Source organism: Suricata suricatta, chromosome 14 (genome assembly GCF_006229205.1).
Source record: "Suricata suricatta isolate VVHF042 chromosome 14, meerkat_22Aug2017_6uvM2_HiC, whole genome shotgun sequence".
Classification (NCBI taxonomy): domain Eukaryota; kingdom Metazoa; phylum Chordata; class Mammalia; order Carnivora; family Herpestidae; genus Suricata; species Suricata suricatta.
In genome coordinates this window covers 41,883,212-41,896,947 of record NC_043713.1, presented here as the reverse complement: position 1 = coordinate 41,896,947, position 13,736 = coordinate 41,883,212, and positions in this window count along the sequence as shown.

Here is a 13,736-nt window from a genome sequence, read left to right as displayed (position 1 = left end):
AAGGTCAAGAATACATCTTTACTCTCCTACCTTGGGAGTATATCAACTGGTCTGTTAAAGCTGACATTAAAAAAATACACACACACACACACACACACACACATATATATATATTGACATGGACATATATACAACACACATATATGTGTGTGTGTGTGTGTGTGTGTGTGTGTGTGTGTCTATGTCCCATGTGACTGGATGACTTAAACAATAGAAATGTATTTTCTCACAGTTCTGAGGAGTGGGAGTCAAATTTTCAACAGATTTGGTGGCTCTAGAGAACTATCTCTCTGGCTTGTAAATGGCTGCCTCCTCACCGTGTCCTCACGTGGCCCTTCTCCAGTGCTTGTGCAACCCTGGTATCTCTCTCTCCATCCTCCTATAAGAACCTCACCCTCATGACATTGTTAAATCTTAATGACTTTCTGAAAGGCCACAACTCTAAATACAATCATGTTGCAGGTTAGGGCTTTACCATAAGCATTTTAGGGTATAGAATTCAGTCTATAACACCAGTTCTCTAGTCCTATGTCAAAATTTAGTTCACAGGGACCTTGATTGTCTTTCCCTTCCATAAGGTATCACTTTGGTCCATAACATTGGACTTAGTAAGGAAGAAGTAACAACTACTTTAAACTTATTGGAAAGATATTTATGGGTTGAGGGTTGGGTAAAAAACTTACCAAAAAATTGGGGCCTTATACCTCAGTAAAATATCTAGGAGTCCAGTGATGTGGGGCATGTGAAGATATCCTTTCTAAGGTGAAGAATAATTTATTGTATCTGACCCTTCCTACAATCAAAAGAAAGGCACCATGTTTAATGGACCTATTTTGATTTTTGAGGCAACCTATTCCTTATATGGGTGTGTTACTCGACCTTATTTACCTATGGGGTCCATAAAACTGCTAGTTTTAAGTGGGGCCCAGAAAAACGAAGGGCTCGGTAATAGGTCCTGACTGCTAGGTATGTAGTTCTGCCACTTGGGCCATATAATCCAGCTGATCCAATGGTACTTAAAGAGTCAATGACAAATATGAATGCTGTTTGAAGCCAGGTCCCTGCACATGAATCAAAATGCAAACCTTCAGAATTTTGAAGCAAAAACCTGCCACTACTCTCCTTTTGAGAATTAGTGTTTGATGTCCTGCTGGGCCTTAGTAGAGACCGAATACTTAGCCATGGGCCATCAAGTTAACATGTAACCTGAGCTTCCCATCATGAACTTAATGCATCTGACCCATCAATCCATACAGCTGGAATGTATAGCAGCCCTCTGCCATCAAATGTTAGTGGTATATACAAGATCAGGCACAAACAGGGTAGATTACAAACAGAGTCCTGGAGGGAAAAAGATCTATTGGGATGACCTATTTGTATTCAACAGCCTAAGAGTGAAGAGACTGATAACAGTAGAGAGTGAGCAAAAAAGAGATAAATATGAAGGTTATGAGTATATGAATAGTTGCTGAAAATATATGAGTAGAATCAGACCCTCTATGGATATGTTACAGTTAAAAGAGAAAGTCCCAAAGGTAAAACCTGAAGAAACCCCAAAATTATTTATAGAGACATTGGGATATGGTGGATGAGGAAAAGGACATAAAAATACAAGGAGCAGTTATATAGATAGGTATTTCTTTCCTTATTTATTTTAATTTTTAAAAAATGTTTATTTATGAGTGAGACAGAGAAACAGAGCATGAGGGAGGGAGGGGCAGAAACAGAGGGAGACATGGAATCTGGAGCAGGCTCCAGACTCTGAGCTGTCAGCACAGAGCTCAACGTCGGGCTCGAACCCATGACCTGTGAGATTATGACCTGAGCTGAAGTTGGATGCTTCACCGACTGAGCCACTCAGGCGCCCCTGTGGATAGGTATTTAAAATCACTGGAGATACAGGGGAAAATACACATTAAAATAATAAACTACTACTCATTATCTTTCAGATTTTCAAAAATTATAAGTTTGAATCAAGAATAGTAATGGCTGTCCTACAGAAATAAGGTGCTCTTGTGTACTGATTTTAAAAGTATAGACTTTGCAGTGCCTGGGTGGCTCAGTCGGTTGAGTCAACTTCAGCTCAGGTCGTGATCTCAAGGTTTGTTAAGTTTAAGCGCCACATCAGGCTTGCTGCTATCAGCACAGAGCCCTCTTTGAATCCTCTGTTCCACTCTCTGCCCCTCCCTGTCTCTCAAAATAAATAAACATTTTTTTTAAGTACAGATTTTGTGGTCATTTTGCCAAGTAATTTCCATTTTTAGTCAGTAAGTATGTGTTTATAGTTCAGTTTTTCCACCCCTGAGTTTATATTCCATTGAAATATTTGACTGATTCTTATGGAACCAGTAGAGGATACTTATCAAATTGTTCGCTGTGAATGTGAGGGGTTAGAGACAAACTAAGAGATAATATGTGAGGAAATGGGTAGCATGGGAAGTACACAGCATGTGTGGCACATGTATTATTGTTAAAATATTCATGGTACTCATAAGATCCTCCCATTAAGCCCATCTTGTGAAAATACTGTATTTCCTACCCAATCCTTGTCACACTTGGAAATATAACTTATGAAGTATGAGTGGAAATGACAAGCTCCCTCTCTAAGCAGTAGCTTTAAGGCCCAGAGCATGAATTTTTCTGTGTCTCTTTGTCTTCTGTCATAAGGATAACTCTGGTAGATAGGAGTTCTTCCTTTACCCAGATCCCAGTATGAAAAGGACATAGAACAGACACACAGACAGCATGCAATGCAAATAAGGATTAAATTTTTATTTTTATAAGTCACCGGAATTCAGAGGGTGTTTTTTCTTGTAGTGCAACATCTCAAAAGTTATTATTACTTTGTGGAATGCCACACAGTAGTTAGAACAAACTCATGTTTGGATCAGAAATAATTAGCAGTGATAGAAAGAAGGAAATACAATGTAGGGTCTTTAACACAATACTAGCTAAGTAAATTTAAAACATAACAGATGATTCAAGCTACATATTTTAACAGAAAATATACAAATTCAATGAAACAGGAAATACATTAGAACATTTGGCTATGAAAGCTCAAGAGAATATGAATGGGGAAGAGATAAAAATATTTAAAATAATAAATGAATATTAACCTACATGTGAGCATTATAGATAAATCCCTCAAAGGAAACAAAAATATTTTTTCACATAATATTTTATTGTCAAATTGTTTTCCATACAACACCCAGTGCTCTTCCCCTTAAGTGCCCTCCACCATCACCACCACCTCTTTTCCCTCCTCCCCCTTCCCCCTCAACCCTCAGTTCATTCTCAGCATTCAATAGTCTCTCAAGTTTTGCATCCCTCTCTCAAAAATATTTTAAATGTGGATAATAATAATGAAAGGAATGTAATTAACTTAACCCTTTGTACCTAAGGACCAAAAAAGGAAACAAACAAAAATATTGAAAAGAGGGAAAGAAAGTGGGGGAAAAAACCTACAAATTTATAGGGGAAAATGTCTCACGAAGTAGGCAGAAATTTAACAATACCAAATGCCATGCAAAGCAAAGAAGGTAAGAATTGACAGGCACAACTATACTCAAACAAACAAAAAAGTTCACAAGTGATTATTTGTTTTGCCTAATACAAAGTCACTAATGCATTCCTATGTTTCTATAATTGTTGGTATTATGAAAGCATGGGGATAACTTAGAATGGAAATTTGAAAGCAGTTTGTCCGAAAACTGTGTGTGTTTCTTTCCTAAACTTTTTCAGGAAAGAAGAGGATTTGACAGCATTAATTGTATGTTAAACTGGAAAAAAAAATCCCACTGGTTTTCTGGTAATGGGACCTTAGAAGTGTGGGCCAAAGTCTATTTGGCATTCCACAAAAAGTGTCAGATGACTTTCTATCTACTCTTTGAGAGATATGGTTGTCTCATTCCATAATAGTTACTAATTTTTTAATGTTTATTTATTTTTGAGAGATATAGAGAGAAAGACAGAGCGTGAATGGGGGAAGGGGGGGAGACACAGAATCTGAAACAGGTTCCAGGCCCTGAACTGTCAGCACAGAGCCCAGCATGGGCCTCAGACTCTGAATGATGAAATCATGACCTGAGCCGAAGTCAGACACTAACCCAACTGAGCCACCCAGGTGCCCCACATAATAGTTATTTTTAAATAAGCTCTTGAAGGGGTGCCTGGTGGCTTAGTCAGTTAAGCATCCGGCTTGGCTCAGGTCATGATCTCAAGGTTCGTGGGTTTAAGCCCTGCCTTCAGATTCTGTGTCTCCCTCTCTCTGACTCTCCCCTGTTCACGCTATCTCTCTCTGTGTCTCAAAAATAAATAAAAACATTAAAAAAAAAAGAGTATAAATAAGCTTGTGTACCCTTGCTGTGATTTTTATTTCCTGAGCCCATTGGAATAATCTTTTGTGAGCTCAGTGCAAATTAGGTGCCTAACAGGCACGGGCTGACTTCAACTCTATTGTATTCTGCAAGTGAGCACTGTGTCCTTGGCAGAATATTGGAGGACATAAGCCTTTGCACAGCAAAGCATGTAGCTTTTCCCAAAAGAATCTAATTTGTGGCAAAATAGGATATTGTTCTGTAGCTTATCCTCATGATCCACGTATTTGATGCTTACATTATTCTACAATTTTTATGACCTTAGAGTTTCCTGATATGAAACATACTTTTCTCTCTTTCTCATGCTTTTTTTATTCAAAAGATGTTGGGGAGTTTGTGATAAGGCAGTAGAATATTAATTTCTCAAAGAAAGCACTTTTATTTTTAAATTCCCAGTAAGGAAAATGCATGAGAGTATGGGGAGATAAGAAAATAATACAGAAATTAAAGGAGATAATTATTTTTAAAATCAGAATCAGAAAATATTAAAATTTTAAATAATAAAAGATATTATTTTATGGGTATAGGTTGAAAGATACCGGCATTTCAATCTTATCCTCAAATCACTTCCAACTCTAACAAGATTCTCCCAAGATGCATTATGTTTTATGTAAATTAGTTTGAGTTCATGATAAAGCAAAATCTTCCTCAAGTGTGATCCAAAGAACAATAGTCCTAAGAGGAGTCCTTTGAATTAGGAAAGGAAAATTCTGCCTACTATATGATCTTGGAGAGTCCCCAGTCACATTAATATATTAAAAATGCTAAGACAAACTCACTTAAAGAACTTGTTTAACTTGATTTAATAGAATTTTTTTTAAATTTACTTGAGCCCATAATTTTTATCCATAAGAACTATTAATATGTCCTAGAACTGAACTTTTTGGATTATGAGTTGGTAAATATGACAAAGGTATTTGAATGTTAAACACTTTAAATTTGATGAATACAGTACTTGATACAGAATATTCATTCAGTAGTATTTATTAATTTAAATCTAAATTTATTAAATCTAAAGACAATGAATGTACATTGTTTTAGTTGATTATCTAAATATTAAGATATTAAGGATGCCATGTTATCATTTCTGGTAAACACAAGAGGAAATAAAACTTAGTAGGATGCGTACATTCCCAGAAGTCACACATCTAATTGGTTTAAGAAACTGGGAATTAAGGGAGATTTTTTTTTTCTTTTCAATCATTACTTTGGGGGCATTAGTTTCAGTTTATTTTTTTTTAAGTTTTATTTATATATTTTGGAGTGGAGGGAGGGCAGCAGGGGCAGAGAGAGAGAGAGAGAAAGAATCCTAAGCAGGTTTTGAGCTATCTGCACAGAGCCTGATGCAGGGCTTAATCCCACCAACTGTGAGATCATGACCCAAGCTGAAATCAAGAGTCTAATGCTCAACCGACTGAACCATCCAGGCACACCACATTATTGTCAATTTATTAGACAAATATTTTATTTATTTAATAGCTATATCTTACTCAACCATAAAAATCATCCCCTGGAAGAATTTCAAAAGCAAATATTATACTGTATCAATGTATAATAGTAGTCAAAGGAAGTTAATAATCAAAATTTGGTCCAACACCCTAATTTATAGAGGAGGTATCGGAAAGGATTTACCAGATAAGATAAAGGTAATTAATATTCTAAATTTAAAAAAAGCAAAGTAAGTTTTAATTGTTGTTTCCTTTTTAACTTAGACTTTTAAAAGAAGCCAAATACTGTAATCATGCCATTCATCTTCGCATAAGACATAATGAGGCCAGAATATACTATTTTGCCTGAGCAGTAAAAATGGCACTCGGATTCTTTCAAATATTAATAAACGTTATAATGTATTCTAAAATTCCCAGCAGCCTAAAATGACCTATAAATTGACATAAATTCTATAAAATTCTACAGTCCTTCTGGTTCCTACACCCTGCAGTGACTGCAGCTTCTAGAAATGAGCTCTAACTTGTAAGATTAGCAAATAGGTAGTGAAAGCAGCTGGTGCAATCTGCTCAGACAGGCGCTCACGACAGTGCTGAGAGCCAGTCCTGCGGGAAGACGGCCTCTCTCGCATCCTGCGGAAAAGCACATGGCTTGGCCATCGCTTTAGGAATATTTGATCAGTGTAGACCTATTAAACACAATTTAAACCTATATCTATCTTCATTAATATATCCCAGAAGACCTCAATATTCCAATAAACGTCCACTATCCGTTAGGGTCTTCAGCTGACTGTGGAGAAGAAACAACATTAGCATAGTATTATCCACGGGACATGTCTGAGTTTTTCACTTCATGACTCTTTAATATTAGATTAAAAGGGGGCAAAAAGTGCACTGATTCTTTACTATCAAAACTGGAATTCTTGCCAAATGAAGCAACAGCTACAATCAGTGTATTGCCATACCATTTTATAAACGTCAAAGAATCTAGTATAATATGCACGTACCTAAGAGGCGTTTAGTAACTGCATTTCCATTGAATGGTGAAAGTGTCAGAAGGCTGATGCTGTCTAATTTCATTTTTTCCTTTTTTTCAGTGTAATGATTTCATCCTCACTGGCAAAGCCAACCTTGGAAAATATTATATTTTCCAGTATCTTTTATAAGTTTCTATGGTACAAGTTTTGCCAATTTTACCAATGGGATATGAACCGAAGATTTTTTAAGAGTCTTCAGTTTTAATCTTAAAAAAGTGGTCTCACACACATAAACTGGTCTTCTACTCCCCTGGTTCCTTTCTCTGTTCCTCTGCCCAGGACAAAGGGGAACTTGCATCTGAGAATGAGGCTGCGTGTTGGGATTGGCAGGTGTTTGTACGGCCCGGACTACGTAATTCTGAGCTGTTACCCGAGAATGCCATAGACTCACTCCTTTAATCACTGCAGTTTGGAATCTGTTACAGCGGCTTAGTGGGTGATGTGGAAAGACATCACAGAAGTAAGCGACATGGGTCTTTCCCCTAGATTCAATGACAACGAACAGCAGGAAGAAAAACGTCATCATAACAATTCTATCATTATAGATTTAACAAGAGATTATTTTAATTACTTTAATATTTAGTGTCAAGAAGCTTCACTTTTTTTTAAACTTACTTCATATGTGACTATGCTTGCTGCTTAAATACTCTGTGGCTGAGTTTCTACATTTGTTAAATGAGTATAACATCTTCCACACAGTGTTGTTTTGAGGAATAAAGGAATATTTAGAAGGTTGTATTAGGTAGACCAATAGTCCCATTTTACATAAAAGAAATTTAAGATTCAGAGTTACCCTGGGACATCTCAGTAATAATTACCGCTGCCTAGGCTAGAGCGCTAGACTTTTCTAATATATTAGACTGCCTCTATATGTTACAGGGTCTGAGTTTCCCTCAATATGGGCTATCTAGAAACCTGGGGGTCCAAGGACAAATTCTCAGAAATATGTGATATTTTTAAAAAATTTATTCATTTATTTTGAGAGAGAGAAAGATAGAGAGAGAACCGGGGAGGTGCAGAGAGAGAGAGAGGGAAAGAAAGAGAATCCGAAGCAGGCTTCAAGGCTGTCAGTGTGGAGTCCCATGTGGGGCTCAAACTCACTTACTTTGAGATCATGACCTGACCTGAAACCAAGAGTCAGAGGCTTAACCAACTGAGCCACCAAAGCACCCCAGGAATACTTGATTTTTCAAAAAGGGTTCAATTCGGAGCACCTGAGTGGCTCAGTTGGTTGAGCAGCCAACATTGGCTCAGGTCATGATCTCATGGTTCCTGGGTTCCAGCCCTGTGTCAGGCCCTGTGCTGACAGCTCAGAGCCCGGAGCCTGCTTTGGATTCTGTGTCTCCTTCTCTTTCAGCCTCTCCTTCACTTATACTTTTATCTCTCTCTCAAAAATCAGTAAACATTTTTTAAAAGTTTCAATTATTACTCAAGTTTTATTTTTATTTTTTTAAATTAATGTTTATTTATTTTTGACACAGAGGAAGATGGAATACAAGCAGGGGAGGGACAGAGAGAGAGAGTAAGATACAGAATCTGAGGCAGGTTCTGGGCCCCAAGCTGTCAGCACAGAGCCTGAGGCAGGGTTCAAACTCATGGACCATGAGATCATGACCTGAGTCGAAGTAGGGCACTTAACTGACTGAGCCACCCAGGTGCCCCTATTACTCAAGGTCTAAAAACTCGTTCAGTAAGTAAGATTACCAGATGAAGAAATTATGCTTTATTTATATTTGCATCTACCATTGTATCTCATGCTATGATATGCATATAGTGAAATAAATGCCTTCAAATTCATATTGCATTACATACATCACCTTTAGAAGCTATGACAATTAGCTAGTATAATGAATTATTATATCCTGAGGACACTTTATAGTGTTTTTGAGAATGTATTTAATTGTTACTTAAAAATATGATTTTAGCATTACTCTCTCATAGGCAACTAATTGAGGCAAATAAATAATCTTATTAATATTAGTCAGATACTCTAACCCCATATCCAATAGGTTTTGTTTTAGTTCTGGCATTGTTATTTTATTTTGACATGTGGATAAGTCACTCGGTGACTCAAAAACTCTTTAAGTAAATATTCTATCTGAAGCATATGGAGTTCAGTCTTAAGCTATGGGGCAGAGGATAAAAAGAACACTGTTTTAAAATTTATTGTGATTATATTGAATTTTAATAGTTCATTTAACTGAGTATAATTTGTTTCTTAGATTACTAGAGAATGGTTTTGAGGATGAAGCAGTATTTTATTCTTTTTTTTGTATTCCACATTTGCATAATGCCTGGTAAATGGACGAATGAGTAAATGAATGAATGGATAAGAGAATTATACACCAATAAAATATTCTGTGCCTTGAGTTACTAGGTGCTGTTTCCAAAGCTGTATGTATAATGAAAGCACACACCTCTCTTTTCCTCAACCCACAATTTTCTAGGAATTAGTGAAATGGAGAACTTGCTGTGCTTCTTTAAAAAGACTTAGGTCTACCCTGACTATGCTACAGTCCAGAGTCAGAGACTGCTATAGAGTCAATGTCTGTGTTTCCCCTTCCCCCCCCCCCCCCCCCCGGCCCCCCGCCACTCCAAATCTACATGTTGAAACTTAATCTCCAAAATAATGGTGCTTGGAGGTGGCACTGCCAGTTGGGAGGTAATTAGGTAAATAGGTCATGAGTGTGAGCTCTCATGAATGGGATTAGTGCCCTTATGATAAATATTCCCCAAGAGCTCCTTCATCTCTTTTCCCATGTGAAGTTACAGTGAGAAGACAGCTGTTTATGAACCAGGAAAGCAGGCCCCCATTGGAGGCTGAATCTGCTGGTGACTTGATCTTGAACTTGCCAGTCTCCAGAACTACAAGAAAAAAATTTTTCTTGTATAAGCCATCCAGTCTATGGTATTCTGTTTGAGCAGCCTGAACTAAGACAGAGATCTTAGTTTACTGCTGAGGGGAATATATTCCTTTCTTCCATCTACTCAATGAACACTGGGAACCCTTCCCTTACTGTAATAATTGGATATTAATAACCTTACTCACTGAAAATTAGTTATGGAGCCTAATGTCTGTTTTTGGAGCAGGAAATCTAACAGTGGTGTTATACTTTGCTTAGTCAAAGAAAAATTAAAAAAGAATACTCGATATAATAAAGCAATTCCTAAATAAAATATCTAACAATTTAAAATAAGTTCAAAAATAAATGCTTTTATATATTAACCTGCTTTTTTTTTCATTGTGATTGTTTGCAACCTATCAGAGATATAAGGAAATTAACTTTTAACTTTTAATTTCAGTTGGCAACCTATCAGAGATGTGAGATAATTCCTGCTTTTCAGAAAATTTTCTAAAATTTGCTCCATTAAATGCATTTTAATCAAAAGTTCAGGAAAAGAAGACTTTTAAAACTGTGGAGGGCACATAAAAGTTATTTTAAGACTATTTGAGGGAATTGATTGAAATACACATTTTCACTAACTGATTGGAAACAAAGGACAATCAGGTCTGCAGATCTGTACCCAGAGGCTGTTCTCCTTTCCTTTTTCTAGGGCACAGTCGTTAGGAATAGCCAACCACATAGAACCCTAAGCCGTTTCTCCTGGTATAAAGGATGTACCAGATAAGCAAGGGAAGTTGAAATGTTCAGGAAACTAACCAGGGCCTTGATAAAATATTAAGATTCAATGGCTAGATGAAGCTATTTAAGTGTAATGACTCTTTGAAACTACCACTTAAAGCTTTTAGACAAAAACAATTTTATTTTATTATTATTTTTTAATGTTTATTTTTGGGAGAGAGACAGAGAGAGAGCACAAGCTGAGGAGTGGCAGAGTGAGAGAGGGAGACACAGAATCCCAGGTAAGCTCCAGGCTTTGAGCTATCAGCACCGAGTTGACACCTCAGGGCTGGAATTCACAAACTGTGAGATCATGACCGGAGCCGAAGTGGGTCGCTTAACAGACTCAGTCACCCACAGGCTCCTTTTTTTGGCAGGGAGGCCCAAACTATTTTAAATCACTGAAGTACCAATGTTTACCTGAAATCTTGTATGTTTTGGTTCTCAAAGGTTTTTTTAATGTCTATTTATTTTTTTATTTTTTGAGAGACAGAGGGAGGGGGAGACAGAGCAACCCAGGCAGGCTCTGAGCTATCAGCGCAGAGCCCCTTGTAGGGCTCAAACCCATGAACCATGAGATCATGACCTGAGCCAAAATCAGGAGTCAGAGGCTTAACTGAGCCATCCAGGTGTCCTTCTTCTCAACGCTTTAAGAACGGTTTCTACTTAGACGCTAGAGATTAAATGGTTAGAAAAGCCTTTAAAACTCATGGAAATAAAATCAGAATTGTATGCATTTGTTCTTAGGTATACATTGCTCCTATCTTAGGAATCTTGCTCTTTTTAAAAGATTTTTTTCCAGCTTATTGAGATATAATTGACATATAACATGATGTAAGTTTAACATACACAGTGTGATAATTTGATATACATATGTTTTGCAAAATTATTAACACAATAGCTTAGTTAACACATCCTTCACCTCCAAAAGTTACTGTATTTTTTGTATGTGGTAAGAACGTTTCAAAGGTTTATTCCCTTAGCAACTATCAAGTGTACAATACAGAATTTTAGTTATAGTTATCATGCAGTACTTAGCATCTCCAGAACTTAGTCATCTTGTAAGGACGCAGGTCTGAGCTTCAAGTTTCCCCTCTGACCTTGGAGGCCTAGGTGTCGTTTCTCAGAATGATTAGACAATAGAAGGGCGCACATTGCCCAAGGCAGGAGGGACCACCCTTGTAACACCCAATCAAGAAAGGCCAGCTAACACCCTTAACATTGCTAAGGGCGGGCCTAGAGATAAAAGCTATGATTGGACCCCTGTACCTGTGTCACAATTTCCTGTAACTCCCCCTTCCCAAACCCATAAAGGCCCTACTCTGCCTTTGTTCGGGCCTCTCCACACGGATCCACGGCCCTGTTGATCCCGAGCTTAGGCCCGGCCAGCCTAAACCCGTAATAAAGCCCTTTGCTTTTGCATGCGTGACTCAGTCTCCCTGGTGATGTCTGGTTTTGGGGGACGATATTGGAAACTTGGGTATAACAATCTTATAATTGGAAGCATATACAGTTCGACCAGCTAGATCCATTTCCCCCACTCTATGCTACCCCACTCCTGGCAACTACCGATCTCTCTGTTTTTATGACTTCAGTTTTGTTAGATGATATGTATGAGTGACATAATATGATATTTGTACTTCTTTGTCTGACTTATTTCACTCAGCATTAAAGCCCTCAAGTTTTATCCATGCTAGGGTAAATGAGAGGATTTCCTTCATTTTCATGGCTAAATAATATCCCAGCATATAAATGTGTGTGTGTGTGTGTGTGTGTGTGTGTGTGTGTGTGTGATCACATTATATTTTATCCATTTATCTCTTGACAGACACTTAGGTCATTCTCATGTTCTAGCTATTGTAAATAATGCTGCAATAGAATGGGAACGCAGGCATGTCTTCAATATTCTAATTTCATTTCCTTTGTATACATACTTAGGAGTACACTCGCCATATCATAGAGATAGTTCTGTTTTTAATTTTTTGAACTCCATACTGTTTTCAATAGTTGCTGCACCAGTAGACCAATTGCTATCCAACTGTGTACAAAGGTTCCCTTTTCTCTACATTTTAATTAGCATTTATTATATCTTATCTTTTTGATAACAACCATTCTAACAGCTGTGAGATGATATTTCATTTTGGTTTTGATTTGCATTTCCTTAAAGATTAGCAATGTTGAGCACTTTTTCATGTACCTATTCGCCATTTGTATATTTTCTTTGGAAAATATTTATTCAGGTTTTCTGCTGATTTCTTAAGCATATGATTTGGGACTTTTTGCTACTAAATCATATGAGTTCCTTATATATTTTCAATATTAACCTCTTACCAGATACCTGGTTCGTAAATATTTTCTCCCATCCCATGTGGTGCCTTCTGGTTTTGTTTCTGTGCAGAAGCTTTTTAGTTTGATGTAGTCCCACTGGTACCATGTTGCTTTTGTAGCTTGTGCTTTTGATATCATAGACACAAAAAATCATTGCTGAGACCGATGTGAAGGAGACTTTCCCCTGTGTTTTCTTGGAGGGATTTTATAGTTTCAGGTCTTGCATTCACATCTTTAATTCATTTAAATTCATTTTAGTGAGTGGTGTAAGATAAGGGTCCAGTTTCATTCTTTTGCATGTGGATATCCAGTTTCACCAGACCATTTATTGAAGGAATTATCTTTCCACATTAAGTGTTCTTGGTTCCGTTGCCAAATATTAGTTGATTATATAAACATGAGTTTGTTTATGGGTTCTATCTTCTGTTCCATTGGTCTCTGTGTCTGTTTTTATGCTAACACCATACTGTTTTGATTACTTTATCTTTGTAATATAGTTTGAAACAGGAAATATGAAGACTTGTTCTGTCTCAAGGTTGTTTTGGCAGTTCTGTAGTTCCCTAAAAATTTCAGGAACACCTGTTCTATTTCTGTAAAAAAAAATGCCTTTGGAATCTTGTATTTAATCTATTGATGGCTCTGGGGAGTATAGACAGTTTAATATACTAATTCATCTGCTTCATGAACATTTTCATTTACTTTTGGCTTCAATTTCTTTTAAGTGTCTCAAAGTTTTCAGTTACAGATCTTTCCCTTTCTTGAATAAATTTATGTAAAGCATTTTACTGTTTTTAATGCTGTTGTAAATGGAATTGTTTTTATTTCTCTTTCAGAGAGCTTGTTGTTAGTGTATAGAAATCTTGATTTTTGTACCCTTCAACTTTACTGAATTTATTAATTCTAACAGTTGTGTGTGTGTGTGTGTGT